At 39.9% G+C, this 16,935-nt stretch overlaps 1 protein-coding gene across 1 annotated transcript in view; it reads right to left on the bottom strand.

The window, feature by feature from the left end:
• Positions 1-12,578, bottom strand: part of ZRANB1 (zinc finger RANBP2-type containing 1) — a 63,729-nt gene extending 51,151 nt beyond the window's left edge. Inside the window, exon 1 of the mRNA XM_069460343.1 lies at positions 12,422-12,578. The gene's annotated coding sequence lies outside the window, so the exon portion shown is untranslated. The remainder of the gene's footprint in view (positions 1-12,421) is intronic.
• Positions 12,579-16,935: the final 4,357 nt, after the last annotated feature.

The following is a 16,935-nucleotide window of genomic DNA, read 5'->3' as shown; positions in this document are numbered from 1 at the left end:
AGTTCACAGAAGAGGGGAAATATATCAAAATATGAACCAAAGTTCCTTTCATCCTAAATTTCCACAAATGAATATCATATTTCAAAATCTAAGACACACTTAAACTAAAGCAATAAAAATCTGCCTTTTCAGTATCTCTCAATGAATATAATCAATCATACCAATAGGCTAAAGAAGAAAAAAAAACATAATCATATCAGTAGATGCACAACAAGCACTTGTTAAAATCTAACACCCATTCAGGATTAAGAAAAAAAAACCTCTCAGAATAGAGACTTGCTCAGTGACAAAGGACATCTACAAAAACCTACAGTTAACATCGTATGTAATGGTGAGAAACTAGACAATTTCCCTCCAAGATCAGGAATAAAGCAAAACTGTCTCCTCATTGCTCCTTTTCAACATTGTACTGAAAGTCTTAACTAATGCAATTAGACAAGAAAAGGAAATAAAAAGTATATGGATTGGGAAGGAAGAAATAAAACCATCTTTGTTTGCAGATGACATGACTGTCTATGTAGCAAATCCCAAAGACTTGACAAAAAAAAAATCCCGGAACTAAACAATTACAGCAAGGTTACAGGATACAAGGTTAACATACAAAAATCAATTGCTTTCCTCTATACCACCAATGAACAAGTAAAATTTAAAGTTAAAAATGCATCACCATTTACATTATCCCCCTCAAAAATGAAAGAGTTAGATATAAACCTAACAAACTATGAACAAGATCTATATGAGGAAACCCACAAAACTATGATGAAAGAAATCAAATAAAAACTAAATAAATGGAGCTATTCCATGTTTATGGATAGGAAGACTCAAAATTATCAAGATGTCAGTTCTTCCTAAATTGATCTACAGAATCAATGCAATTCCAAAGAAAATCTCAATAAGTTATTTTGTGGATATCAATGAACTGACTCTAAAGTTTACATGGAGTGCAAAAGACCCAGAATAGCCAAGACAATAATGACGGAGAAAAACAAAGTGAGAGGACTGACACTAGTCAACTTCAAGACTTACTATTAATACAAAACTAATCAAGAAAGTACGGAATAGGCAAAAGAATAATCAGACAGATCAATGGGACAGGATAAAGAGCCCAGAAATAGACTGACATATATACTGTTAACTGATCTTCAACAAAGAAGCAAAGGCAATACAAAGAAGAAACCAAGTCTTTTCAACAAATGGTGCTGGAATAACTAGACATCCACAGGCAAAAAAAAAAAAAAAACCTATGCCTTCTGACCCGTGGTGAATGAAGAAAAAGAAAGAAAAAAATGACTCCAGACACAGACATTAACTCAAACTGAATCATAGATCTAAATGCAAAATGATAAAACTCCTAGAAAATAAGACAGGAGAAAATCTAGATGACCTTGGCTATGGCAATGACTTTTTAGATGCAACACCATAAAAGAAATAACTGATAAGCACTCTTAAAACTCAACAGTAAGAAAACAGTCCTATTGAAAAACAGGCAAAAGACCTGAGCAGACACCTCACCAAAGATATATAGATAGAAAATAAGCCAACGAAAAGATGTTCAACATTATACATCATTAGAGAATTACAAATTAAAACAATAAGATACCACTACAAACTTACTAGAATGGCTAAAATTCAAAACACTGACACCACCAAATGCTGTAGGAGAATATGGAGCAACAGGAACTCTCATTCATTTCTGGTAAAAATACAAAATGGTACAGCCAATTTGGAAGACAATTTGGCAGTTTCTCACAAAACTAAATGTAGTCTTACCATACAATTCAGCAATCTCACTCCTTGTTACCTCCCCAAATGATTTGAAAACTTATGTTCACACAGAAATCTACACATACATTTTATAGTAGCTTTATTCATAATTGCCAAAACTTGAAAACAAACAAGACATCCTTCAGTAAGTAAATGGATTAACTGTGGTACATCCAGATAATGGCATATTATTCAGGGATAAAAAGAAATGAGCTATCAAGCCATGAAAAAACATGGAGGAACCTCAAATACATATTACTAAGTGAAATAAGCCAATCTGAAAAAGCTGCATAATGTATGATTCCATCTATATGAAAAATTCTGAAAAAGGCAGAACCATAAAGACAGTAAAAAGATCCGGGGTTGTCTGGAGTTGAAGGGGAGGCAGGGATAAGTAGGAAAAGCACAGAGGATTTTTAATGCAGTGAAACTATTGTGTGCTATTTAGATAGATACATGTCATTATAAATTTGTCAGAACCCATAGAATGTACAACACTAAGAGTGAGTCCTAATGTAAATTATGGACTTTGGATTATGATGTGTCAATGTTGGTTCATCAACTGTAACAAAGGTACCACTCTGGTGAAGGATGTTGGATAGTGGGGAAACTGTAGGGACAGCAGGTATATGGGAACTTTCTGTACTGTACTTTCTGTTCAGTTTTGCTGTGAACATTGCTCTAAAAAATATTTTTAAATTTGCTTCTTAACACTTTAGTCACAAATATATAGGAAATATTTTCTTTAAAAAAAAAAAATCAATGCTCAAAGGATGATGGAGAGTGTTGAAAGAACATAAAAACTTTTCCTGTGAACCCAAAACTGTTCTTTAAAGAAAAATCAATACTGAATTATGGGCCGGGCGCGGTGGCTCACGCCTGTAATCCTAGCACTCTGGGAGGCCGAGGCGGGTGGATTGCTCAAGGTCAGGAGTTCGAGACCAGCCTGAGCGAGACCCCGTCTCTACTAAAAATAGAAAGACATTATATGGACAACTAAAAATCTACATAGAAAAAATTAGCCGGGCATAGTGGCGCATGCCTGTAGTCCCAGCTACTCGGGAGGCTGAGGCAGTAGGATCGCTTAAGCCGAGGAGTCTGAGGTTGCTGTGAGCTAAGCTGACGCCACGGCACTCACTCTAGCCTGGGCAACAAAGTGAGACTCTGTCTCAACAAAAAAAAAAAAAAAAAAAAAATACTGAATTATGTTCACAACTAAAACCTAAAAAAAAAAGAGAAAACAACAACAAAAAAAAAAATGAGAGAAACTAGCAGAAGGGTTCCCACTGGCCAAATCTGGATCCTTTTCAGTACACACATAAATAACAGTAAAGGATTTGAACCACTGAATAAAATAAAAATCCGTAAGTCTACATGGATATAAACAAATAGGAAAAGAAAGGTCTTCCTTACAGTAGAAATCCAACTAATAAATGTAAAAAGAGTGAGCAGATTAGAAAACTACCATTTGGCAATCTTCACAACAGATTGAGAAAAGAGTCCTCAATGAATGTCAAGACTAGTGGGTGAAATCTGAGGATTAACAGAATGTTTAAATAGTCTCAAAATATTTCCCCACAATAATTTAACAGTGAGGAAACTTGGTATACACCACCTTAACCATGCAATGAAAATTAACCACACCAGTAATGACATCATTTGCCTCCTGATATATTGCACCAAGAAGAATATGACATTATTTCTGTGGTATTCTTGCCAGAAAAGTACATAATTTGACTCCAATTGTGAGAAAACATTGGACATATCCAAATTGAGAGACTTCCTACAAAATAAAATAGTCCTATACTCTTCAAAACATCAGTATCATTAAGGACAAAAAAAGACTTCACTATTTCAATTAAAAAACATGGTAACAGATGCAACACAAAACCTGAGGTTTTCTTTTCCCTTTATAAATAAGAATGTTAATGAGATAACTGACAAAATTTAAATAAGTTTTGTTGAGTCTTTTTTTTCCGAGACAGGGCCTCACTCTGTCATCCCAGCTACAGTCTAGTGGTATCATCATAGCTCACTGCAACCTCAAACTCCTGGGCTCAAGTGATCCTCCTGCCTCAGCCTCCTGAGTAGCTGGGTCTATGGGCACACATCTGGCTTTAGAACACTTCAACTTATATTATTTCATTCAATCATCAGAACCCTCAGGTACCTCCCCACTAAGGTACTCCTAAGGTACAAGTAACTCCATTTTTATGTCAAGGAATCTGTGACTTCAGGAGAGGTGAAATGTCTTGCCAAGGGTCACAAAGCTAGGAAGTGAACCCCAATTCTGACTCCAGTGCTCTCTCACTAGCAAACAGCCTTTCAGCATCATAAAAGCAATCCCCACGAATATTAGGTTACAAAATGGGCTGACTGTATTGTTACTGTCTCTAGCTACCACAAAGTACTGATGCTACCTCCTAAACAAGTCCCAAGATATTTACTTCTCTCCAGATTCCCCCACTGCACCCTTAACCTAAGCCACCATTAATTCTCACTTGGATTACTGCAGAATCTCCTAACTGACCTTGCTGCTTCTACTCTACCCACCATCCTTACCTAGAATACAATTAAAATTCCCCAGCATTACTTACAAATCTTTACATAAAAGTAGATTTCTTTCTGTTCCTTTTACAAGCCAAGATGATTCTCCTTTTAAGGGCTTTGTATTGGAAATCTCTGCCTAAAATGTTCTCTCCCCAGATTTTCACATGGCCAGCTTCTTGTCACTGAGATCTAGGTTTAAATGTCACCTCCTGAGGATTTTCCCTGACCATTCATTCTCCATCATAACACTCTACTTTAATTATCTGCACAGCACTTATCATCATCTGAGGTGTGTGTGTGTGTGTGTGTGTGTGTACGCGCTTGCTCCTTGATTGTCTCTTGACACTAGACTGCAAATACAATTAGCGAAGACTTTTGTCTTGTTCACAGGTGTATCTCAACATCTAGTATTTTAGTATTTGTGCTTTCTGAAACACTTAACATTATATAGCTCGTCATTAAATGTTTTAAATGCAATAACCTTTTCAAGAGTGTTTTATGTAATGTTTTAGAAAACCCTAAGCAACTTCAAATCGCATAGTAGATGCCCAATAATTAATATCCTGAAAGAATTTCTAGAAAAACAACGCTTTTAGATTTCCAATATAATACAACAAATATCCCCAACACATCCCCCAAACAGACACTTGCCCACATATGCAAGAGGTGGGGAGGGCACAACTCTTCCCTCCTCTCATCTGTAAAGATGATCCACTCTGAAGAGGATTACTCCTCCTTTCTAATTCCCAGCCCCATGATAATGCTAGCCCTAGGGGAAGATGAAGATCAGAGACCGGAGAAGAAATAAGTGCCTTTCCAACCACATCTGCATGTTTTAGCTATACTGCATCCTCTGCTGTTCCCCAAACATGACATGTGACTTTCATGTCTCCATGCCTTCACTCATAGTACTGTTGCTGCACAGGATGCTCTCCCACTCCCACTCTTACCCAGTTTGATACACCTAGAAACCTGCTACTCCCCCTTCAAGGACCACCTGAAATGCTCCCATCTCTGTAAAGCCCGATAGGAGCAATCCTAATCTCATGCTAAATTCATTTAATCATTTCTTTATCACTTCCAAACAAACCTCTATCACAGTAGGGTACTTCAGTGGATTACAGTTTGTTTCTAAGTCAACTGTGAAAAATTCATTTATGTCTCTAAACAGTGTTTGCATGTGACAGTTGCTTACTAATCATTTACTCAATAAAAAGCAAGTCAATATTCTGCTGGTATCAAAAGATAGTATTCCAAAAAAAGTTTAGTCAAAATAGTTCTGAAAATTAAAATAGTTCCCCTGTTTAAAAATAAACTTTAGCTCCATTAAATATCAAAAAATGAAGTTAATTACCCAAAGCAAAGGATTCAGAAGTAGTTTATTAAAAACCACAGAAATGATGTCCTGTCTTCAGAATGCCACTCACATATGTTATTGTTGCAACTTAATGTGAAACACTAAGTAGAGATCATTTGCTTCTTCTGCAGAATAGGGACAATTTCTTCCTATATCCTGGGAATGCTGTCTTGCAATAATCAATTTATAATTGAGAACGATTATAGTCATGGGCTGCATAACGTGTTGATCCAAGAGACAGCATATACAACAGTGGTCCCATAAGATCATAATGAAGCTGTAATAACCTTGTAGTGTAATGTATTACTCACATGTTTGTGGTGATGCTGGTGTAAATAAACCTACTGTGCTGCCAGTCATATAGAAGTCTAGCACATGAAATTAGGTGCAGTATGTAATACTTGATAATGACAATAAACATCTATGTTACTGGTTTATAAATTTACTACACTATACTTTTTATCACTATTTTAAATGTACTCCTTGTACTTATTAAAAAAAAGTTAACTGTAAAGCAGCCTCAAGCAGGTCCTTCAGGGTATTCCCGAAGAAGGCATTGTTATTATTTTATGGGAGATGACAGCTCCATGTGTGTTACTGCCCCTAAAGACCTTCTAGCAGGACAAGATGTAGAGGCGGAAGACAATGATACTGACCATTCTGACCCTGTGGAGGCCTAGGCTAATGTGTGTTTGTGTCTTAGTTTTTAACAATAAAGTCTACAAGACAGAAAAAAGCTTATAGAATAGGATATAAAAAAAGAAAATATTTTCATGCAGTTTTACAACGTGCTTGTGTTTTAAGTGTTATTACAAGAGTCAAAAGCTTTTTAAAATTTCAAAGTTTATAAAGTAAAAAAGTTATAGTAAGCTATGATTGAAGCTTACTATTATTGAAGAAAGAAAAGTTTTACACATTTAGTGTAGCCTAAATGGACAATGTTTATAAAGTCTACAGTAGTGACCAGTAATGTCCTAGGACTTGACTTTCACTCATCACTGACTCACTCAGAGCAAATTCCAGTTCTGCAATCTCCATTCATGGTAAGTGCCCTAAACAGGTATACCATTTTTTATCTTTTATACCATATTTTTACTGTACCTTTTCTAGTTTAGATACCCAAATACCACTGTGTTACAACTGCCCACAGTATTCAGCACAGTGACATGCTATACAGGTTTATAGCCTAGGAGCAACAGGCTGTAACATCCAGACTTGTGTAAGTACACTCTGTGATGTTCGCACAAAGACGAAATCACCTCATGACAAATTACTCAGAACGTATACCCATCATTAAGCAATGCATAACTGTACATTGTTAAAGCTAAGTATATTTCAACAAATGGTGCTGAGACAGCTAGAAAACCACATGCAAACAAATTATGTTGGATCTCTACTTTATATCATACACAAAACTGAACTCAAAATGATCACAGACTTAACTTTAAGAGCTAAAAGTATAAAAGTCTTAAATGAAAACACAGATATAAATCATCATGACACTGGAATACTTGAAAGGACAAGTGACAAAAGAAAACACAGATAAACTGGATTTCATCAAAATCAAAAACTTTTGTGCTTCAAAGGACACCATCAAGAAAGTGAAAAGACCCAAACTCCCAGTCCCTTTCTCCCCCATCCCATGCCAAAAAAAAAAAAAAAGTGAAAAGACAATCCACAGAATGGAAGAAAATATCTGCAAACCATTTATCTGATCAGGGATTTGTACCCAGATTATACAAAGAATTCTTACAAATCAACAACAAAAAGACAAATAATCCCACTGAAAAGTGGGCAAATGACTGGAATAGACATTTCTCTAAAGAAGATATGCAAATGGCCAATAAGCACATGAAAAGATGCTCAACATCATTAATCACTAGGGAAATGCAAATAAAAACTAGAAGATGTGACTCCACTAGGATGGCAATAAAAAAAAGATAATAACAAGCATTGATTAGGATATAAAGAACCCTCATAACAGGTAGAAATGTACAATGGTGCAACCACTTCTGGAAAACAAGCTGGAAGTTCCTCAAAGGTTAAACATAATTACCATATGACCCAGCAATTCCACCCTTAGGTATACACCCAAGAGAAATAAAAACTTATACCCACACAAAATCTTGTACACAAATGTTCACAGCAGCATATTTCATAATAGCCAAAATATGGAAATAATCTAAATGTCCATCAAACAATGAATGGATAAACAAAGTGCAATATATCCATACAATGTAATACTCTCCAGCCATAAAAAGGAATGAAGTACTGACACACCCTACAACATAATGAACCTTGAACATGCTAAATGAAAGAAGCTAGACACAAACAGCCATGTATTGTATAATTCCAATTATATGAGATACCCAGAATAAGCAAATCTTCAGAGACAGAAAATAGATTAGAGGTTGCCAGGAGCTGAGGCAAGAGGGGAATGACTGCTAATGGGAATAGAGTAACAGGGTTTCTTTTTGAGGGGAGGAAAATGTTCTGGAATATGTAGTGGTGATGGTTGTACAACTCTGTGGTTGTATATAGTGGTGATGGCTGTACAACTCTGTGAATACACTAAAAAACACCAAATTGTATACTTTCAGAGGGTGAATTTTATGGTGTATGAAATATAACTCAATGAAGCTGGTATTTTTTTTAAAAAAACTAACAAAAAACTGCAAAGATATGCAACTGATTCCAACAATGCATTATCCATTTGAATATTTTTTATTTATATGAATTAACATCATCCACGTAACAATTTGATAAAAAATGAAAAACCAAAACTGTGGTGTGTTGGTTAAGGAGGGGTGGGACAGCTTGCCCTCAATATATGAACCATAACAGTAAAGAAAATGTTTTTTGTTTGTTTGTTTGTTTGTTTGTTTTTTGAGAGACATAGGTCTCATGTTGCCCAGGCTGGATTTGAACTCCTGGGATCAAAGATCCTCCTGCCTCAGTCTCCCAAAGTAGGTGGGCTATCGGCTGTGCCACCATGTCCAGCTAGAAATTCATTTTTTCATTAATAAAAAATTTAATTCACTAGGCAGCAGAAAAACTATCAACTTTATATTTAATTTACCTGGCCAACCTCGATTTTAAAAGTAAAACTTATGGCTCCTGTCAAAAACTTCATCTTAACCAAAATACCACCCTTCCAGAAAGCAAAGAATGCTTACTGATCCAGATTTTTCAAATAGTGAAATTATTGGTATAATTCTATAAAAGTGCCTTTTACAAATACAAGTTGCCTAAGTAAAAACACCTGGTGTCTCTGGAAAGTTTATTAACAGATTAGTTTCAGCTTTGATTATGCTAAAAAGGTTTCTCAAGGAGGGGCAGTTTTTATCTAAACTACTTTCTAAAAATCAGCCAAGGGGAAAAATATTTTGAAGAACTGGAGGAAGAGGACATGTTTCCACATAGACGCAATGGATAACTCAAGATGGTTTATTGTCAAGAGACTATGTGTCCACAAAACACCATACCTCCTACTCACACACACACACACAATAGGAACATACACACCTATTTTCCAAATACATCGGCATCCACTTATGTACTGCATAATTACACGTATTATCCTACCATGGACCAGCTTGTTTTTCTTCCAACAGTGTTGACAGGTAGCAGTGAATCACATATTTTCCCGTCTCGTTTGCCTTATGACCAATGACACATGCTTCAACATCTATAGTTAAGAATGCAAACTGAGGCTACAGATTATCTTCTCCTTCCCATAATACTAAATGTTACCTATATACAAATACGTACCGGCCAACCTTAGTGTCACTGGTGCCAAACTCAAAACCAAGTAACTGCCCCAGACCCAAATCTGAAGTAAATCACAGAATTGTGGTACTTATTTTTATTTGAATAATATGACATGATCATTATCAAAATGCTGAGCATCCTCTACAGGCAGAAAACTGTGCTGATAATAAATATAAACATACCAAATGTTTTTTAAGAGACAACCATTAATTTCAAATATTTTGTCTCACAAACCAAAGTCCCAGAAATGCCAATACTTAGAAGAGCACAAAGTGTATATCTTAGAATACTTCTAGAATCAAAAATACTTTGCCAGACCATGTATCCATACCTACAGTGCAGAATATATGGTCTCCACAGATACAGGTATAGAGTTTACACCCAGTTTTCAGGGGTCTTAAAAATACAGTTCAGCACTTTGGGAGGCCAGCATGAGCAACAGCAAGATCTTATTTCTATAAAAAATTAAAAAATTAGCCAGGCGTGGAGACACGCATGTGTAGTCCCAGCTACTGGGAAGGCTGAGGCAGAGGATCACTTGACCCTGGGAATTTGAGGTTGCAGAGAGCTATGATGACACGACTGCACTGTACTCCAGCCCAGGCAACAGAGCGAGACCTTGTCTCCAAAAAAAAGAAATCTAGTTGAGAAGCAGAATAAAAGCATAAAAAGATAAACTGAAATCCAGGTTAGCATATGCTAAGAAAAGAAAGAAGAAAGTCTCTCACACGAGAAGACTGACTAGATCCCTTGGGGTTCAAGTAGTCAAAAAGGCTTCTCAAGAGACAGGACCTAACTGGGACCAGACTAAAGAGAGTATCCATTAATACAAGCAGAAGAGGATTTCAAACAGAAAGAATGGCATAAAGACAGACAAAGAGGAGGAACTTCACAGGAACAGCAAACAAGTTAGTTTGGCTAGAACCAAGGATTCACAAAGGGAAGAAATAAGAGTGAAGACCAGAATGGATCAGGGCCAGACTACAGAGAAACTTGAACGCCATACCAAGGAGCTTGAACTTTATTTTACACGTATTAAAGAGTTTTCTGTCTTTATGTTGTGATGTGAGGAGGTGATAGTGTTCCTATGCACAAAATATTATTTACCCAAAGCATAGTGGAGCACAAATAATCCAAATGAAATATCACATCACTGGGAGGCAAAATGTTCAAAGCCCAGATATAAGAGGGAATTATCAGGGAAGGGAGGTGCAAGCATCAACTGTTCAAACAATAAAACTGAATCAAGTTACATAAAAAGTTCTGTGGTCTAACTTCTGCAACTCCTATTTGTTGAAAGTTTACATTTATCATAAAAACAATATAAATAAAAGCACATGGAACAGCTCTCACTATATCAATTATACATATGAAGCAATTTACTTCAAATATTGTACAACTGGATCATGAGTTCCAAAACTATGCTAATTCTCAGACTTTAAAGGTGATATGTCATAACCCCTATCAGTGTACAGATTTGGATCAAGGCTTAAAATATACTACCATGAATGAGTTCATCATACTAACCCAAGAACATTTCAAGAATAAATAAATAAGTGTACCAATGCTCCGAGGCATTAATAAAAGGAATTGAAATAGCAAGGGAAATTGTAAAATTCCTCATAACATACTCCTCAAAAGAGTAAAATGTGCCATTACTGTCCTACTACCTCTTAACCCCCCTACCAGCCCAATAAAAACGTTGTGAAATTTTAGTATAAGGAGACTGCCTATATCTTGAGAACCTAAAGTCAAGAGAGAGCAGTATTCTAAATTATTCATTTAATTAAAAAGAATAATAACAAGATGAGATCCAGCTTTATTTTTCCCAAACATAGTTTAGATGATTTTCCCAAGGCCCTTGGCACAAGCCAGGATCAAAATTCCTTATGGTTTCCCTGGCTTATGGTTTATACACTGAGTCATCCATGTTTGATCAAAACATGGGTACTTTGGAGGTTGCCCAAGTGATAAAGAAGTCAACTGAAACAGACCACAGGTGGAGAAACCACTCATTATATAACATCTCCAAAAGTTAAAGATTTCTCTTCAACTGTATTCCTAAAACAGTACGTTTGTACATTAGATTTATTAACAACATCATAGATTGATTATACGGTGAGACCAAAACACTGGAAAGAGGCGGCGCTTAACCTGATAGCCTACGGAGTTACAGAAAAGGGGACTCAACTGACTAAAATACAAAATTCTCAGCAAGAGAGTTTCAAAACACCAATTTATCTCAAGGATAATGGGCCAGTTCAAACTTCCAGGCTTAACCTAAACTGCCCGTTCCTGTGTTTAATGCAAGTATTCATTACAGTTCTTTTGTCTGTGAAATGACCCACACCAAACCACAGCAGAGAAAACAGCAGACACTAGCACTGAACAATCGTTATTGCGACGAGGATAATCTTTCCACTAGTTTCAGCTCCTCGTCCCCACCAGCCCCCTCGCCCCCTACCTTTATTTTCTTAGAAATGGCAACAACTGATGGCCACCGCAGGAGGCCGAGAGGAAGTGGCTGAGGGACCGAAATACAAGTTTGGAGACCAGCACCAACTTGTGGCGATGGACCCAAGTATTTATGGCCTATTGCAGTGGGAGCAAAACCCCACTCACCGACCCGTAACTGGCAGGAAAAGAAGTTGGGGGGCAACCCGGAGGAAGAGAGGTGCCAGGGCCGGCAAGGCGTCCGGCCGCGGACGGCCGACGGTCGGTAAACAAGCGGGGCGGACCCACCCTCCCACAGCCCCCGGGGCCTGTCCCCGCACCCCGAGCGCCCAAGATGGAAGCGCGGCCAGCGGCAGCCCCAGGCCCCCTGCCCTCCCCCCGCCTGCAGCGCTGCTGCCCCCAGGGGCGCCAGGCGGGCGGCCCCGGAGGCCCGGCGGCCTGGAGGCCGCCTGGGAGCGAGGGGCTGGGCAGGCCGCGGAAGGGCCGCGTGGGGCCTGCGGCGGGGCGCCCCCGGAGCCTAGTTACCTGGCGGCGGCGGCGGCTCCTCCTCCAGCTCCAGCTCCAGCTCCTGCTCCTCCTCCCGGTCCGACTCTCGGCGCCCGGCGGCGGCGGCGGCGGCGGCGACTCCCCGCACAGCCCGCGGCGACGAGCCGAGCCCGGCCCCTCTCCGCCTCCCTCCGCGCCGCCGCCCGCCCCGCTGCTGCCGCCTCCGCCCTCTCCCCTCAGTCAGGACATGATCTCCGCGGGCCCGCGCGCGGCTCCCGGCTGCCGGAGGCGGGGGCGGAGAGGAGGCGCAGAGGCGAGGGGGCGTCGGGGGTGGGGGGAGATAGGGGGGGCGGCCGCGGGCGCTGCGGACTCCTAATGGCGGAGACTGAGAGACCCGGAGCCAAATCAGCCCCGCGGCAAGCAGTACAACGTCAAGGCCGGACCCCGCCGCTCGCCGCCCTGTCATTGGCCCCGAGGCCGCCAGCGGCGCAGCCAATGGGCGGCCGCCTCTTTCCGGGCGCAGGGGGCGGGCCGCAGCAGAGTGACGTCAGCTGGCGCGCGGGCCTGATTGTGAGGCGGCGCACCGCGACTGCGGGCGGTCTGGGGTGCGGCCCCGCATGGGGTTCGCGGCCCGCGGTGAGGGGAGCATCTGGCTGGCTGCTGCCGGGAGGGCGTCCTTGCGGGTGTCTGGACGCGCACTCTGCCTCTGCTCTGAGACTGATGCACGAGAGGTTTAAGTCAAGCCCCGAGTCTCACGTCTCCTAAGTGAACTACTTAGTTACTTAGATGGTGTTTCACGGTTTCTTAAGCGGTTTCAAGCTCTTGATGGGACACCGGGGAAGACGAATGCCCTAAGTGCTTTGTATAACACAAATACATAAGAAATCCAACCACCACAATGTCTGTTTTTCACTCCTGCCTTACGCTGCGGCTACTTTATGTTTATCATCTCTCTCCATTTAGTACACGTATGCATGCGTACATACATGATGAAAAGTCATGAACACCTTGCCTGTCGCTCTCCTTCACTTCCTGGCTCTAATCGAGTAAATCCAACTTTCTCATGGCTGCCTTTTCTGTAAATTGGAGACAAGCTTTACCTGTGTTCAGGTATAGGATAAATTACAGCTGTGGAAAAAATACTATGAGACTCCCAGAGCCTAAGTTCTAGATAGAATATATTTTGTGGTGATGTATTTTGTGTCTTTCTTTTTTGTACTATAAAAATAACCAAATAGCCTAAATAAACCCCATGAGTGTGTCAAATTTTTCTGGCTAGAGAGCTTTTTTTCCCCCAGTGGAAATTTACTTGCATTTTTCATACTTCAAATTTTATTTCAAGAAGTTGAAAGACCACAAAACACAGCTAGTCTTTAAAAGTTGTAGAAAAGCTATAGCACTGCCAAAGGGCATTTAGCAGTTTTATGGGACACTTCAGGTTCAACAGGAGGACCATTATTCAGAGATTAATCAGATTTTTTTAATTTGAATGGGACTTCATTTAGTAAAACTATTCATGGTATTCTGAGTTTCTCTTTGCATAAATATAGTGAAGAATGTGTGCACAGCTTCACTATAGCCAACACAGAATAATGCTCTACCTTATATAGCTTCCCTCACCAAAAACATTTGGCAACTGTTGGTATATTTTATCCTCATAGCCATTCCTATGATTTAGAGATTTCCGACAATCCCCATCTTCCATAAACAACCTTATTTGCTTAAGGACTTGTCAATAAATTGAGTTTATATTGGAGCAGTCTTTTGCCTACAAAACCTAACACATTCTCAAACATATAATTAACACAATTGTAGATCAAGTTAAACACCATGTTATTATGTAAGAACAATAATTCAAACAACATTTCACTTTGAAAATATTTTCTTTTAGAGCTTCTGAATACCTCCAGCTTCCCCTTCCTGAATCAAAACTGCAGAGCATCTCACCTGCAAGCACAGAATTAGGGGTGTGTGTGCGTATGTGTGTTTAAAGATGGAGTTTCATTCTGTCACCCAGGCTGGACTCCAGTGGCATGTTCATACCTTACTGCAGCCTTGAACTCCTGTGCTCAAGGGATTCTGATGCCTCAGCCTCTGCAGTAGCTAAGGCTACAGGCATGTGCCACCACAACTGACTAATTTTTTAAATATAAATGTGTGTGCGTGTGTATGTGTGTGTGTGTGTGTGTGTGTGTTATAGATGAGGTCTTGCTTTGTTTCCCAGGCTGGTCTCGAATTCCTGACATCAAGGTATCCTCTCTCCTCATCCTCCAGAGTTTTAGGATTGCAGCCTTGAACCGCAGAGCCTGGCTCTAGAACAAGGTGTTTTTGTTTAGCTTGAGTTGTAGTTTATTTCATTATGGGAAGGGGATAGAGTTTGGGTAAAGTTTATTAAATCTTTATTCTTTGCTTTAGTAAATGTTTAGTGAATATCTACCATGTGCCAAGAAATAAGAAGTGCACAAAGATGAGACACATCTTAGTAGAGGAAACTACAGCATAGAAAAGAGGGTAAGACAAAAATAACCCTAATTATAATGTAAGGTGGAATGTGCTAAGTAAATTCAAAGGAAATTATCTTGTAATTGAGAAGAAGAGCAAATCCAAAAATGACTCTGTGTTAAAGCCAAAAAGACACTTGATATCAGTCTAGTGGGTCTCAGCCCTAGCTACACATTAGAATCACTTGAGGAGCTTTTTAAAAATAGGGACGTCTGGGCCCCACACCAAACGCACTGAAACAGCCCTGAGGAGGAAGGCCTGGGCGCAGAGACCTTTCAAGCACACTCTCCAGGTGACTGTGATGTGCAGCCAGGATTGAGAACTACTGATGCAGTAGTCCTCAAGCCCCCAGAATGTGCAAATGTGAAAACTAATGCCTAGAGCTGTTAGGTGACTTACCAAGGGCCAGACCAACAAAGTCTGGAATCAGAACACAGAGCTCTCGATCCCCCAGTCAGATGTTCTTTCCATTACACCATATTTGAGTAAAAAAAGATGTCAACAAATACAGCAGATAGCATTGTCACAGGGAACTGATTTTTGCTCTTTGAAACAGAGATTCTACTTATGTATATTTGGATGTAGTGGAATATTTCATTTGGAAAAAAGTAGCCACTATTTTTTGGGGGGGTTAAATTTTTTTTCTTAGAACTCCCATATTAAAATGTAGACACAGTGTAATTTTGTGAACAGTTTTGGCTTTTATTTCAGTTGTTTCCCAAACTACCTATAGAAGATATAATTTCGTTTTGCTTTTTCTGCCATATTGTAAAGAGTTTGAATGCAAAATTGAGGATCTGTAGTTCCATTAACAGTACAAAGCCATGAAAAGGTTTTGAGCAGGAAGGTGCCAGTATTGGAGCTAAACACCTTTACCTGGAATGTCAGTGGAACAAATGAGAGTAGAACTAGAAACAGGGTGACAATTGGGAGACAAGGATCTAAAACCAAAGTAGCTGTGGGAATGGAAAGGAGGGGGCAGGAGTGAAATAGGGGACAGCAAGTCCACAGAGTCTTTCAGAAGAACCAAACATCAGAAACTCCGAACGATGGTGGTATGCTCTGCGGTAGGACACACAGGACGGGAACTGGGTCAGAGAAGATGTTGAACCCTGGATCAGGTCTGTTGAGATCCAGAGCTCAGGAGGAAGTAGCGGGGAAGATGGGGAGAGGGAGCGGGAACTACATGCTGGTATGAAATCTGATAGGCTGGAGATGATCATCAGGGAATTATCTGTGTAGAAGTTACCATGGAAGCCACAGGAGTGGGAAAGAAAAACTACCAAAGGAGAAAAAGAGAGTGGTCGGGAAGATAGGAGCAGAAAAACATAACATGGGCCAGGCACGGTGGCTCACACCTGTAATCCTAGCACTCTGGGAGGCCAAGGTGGGAGGATAGCTCAGGGTCAGGAGTTCGAGACCAGCCTGAGCAAGAGCAAGACCCTGTCTCTACTAAAAATAGAAAGAAATTAGCTGGACAACTAAAAATATATATAGAAAAAATTAGCTGGGCATGGTGGCGCATGCCTATAGTCCCAGCTACTCTGGAGGCTGAAGCAGGAGGATTGCTGTAGCCCAGGAGTTTGAGGTTGCTGTGAGCTAGGCTGATGCCACGGCACTCTAGCCCAGGCAACAGAGTGAGACTCTGTGTAAAAAAAAGTAGTATGGTGTCCTGGAGCTGAGAATGCAGTAAGCACACATGGTCATAAACAAAATCAGATTCTACATCTTTAGAGAAGAATTAGAGCCAAGAAAAGGTCAGTGGATTTGACAAACAAGAGATTTAGTGACTTTCTAGAGAACAGTTCTCAGTGGGATGGGAGGGAGAGACGCCAAATTTCAAAGCTGAAGCCATGTGTTGGTATTGGAACAGCGACTGTAGACTACCAGTGCAAGACATTTGGCCGTGAAAGGAAGGCAGGAGTTATAAGAATAGACAAGGGTGGGGAACCTTTTCATGTTGAAAGGCCAGATTAATTTAGCTGTAATCAAATAAAGCCGCATTCAAGAAACTTCAATTAGATATACTTAAAAATGTACATTATTTTATA

The sequence above is a fragment of the Eulemur rufifrons genome, chromosome 28, assembly GCF_041146395.1.
Source record: "Eulemur rufifrons isolate Redbay chromosome 28, OSU_ERuf_1, whole genome shotgun sequence".
In the NCBI taxonomy this organism is placed as follows: Eukaryota; Metazoa; Chordata; class Mammalia; order Primates; family Lemuridae; genus Eulemur; species Eulemur rufifrons.
Note: the sequence above shows the minus strand (reverse complement) of the source record. Positions and strands in the feature narration are given on the sequence as shown.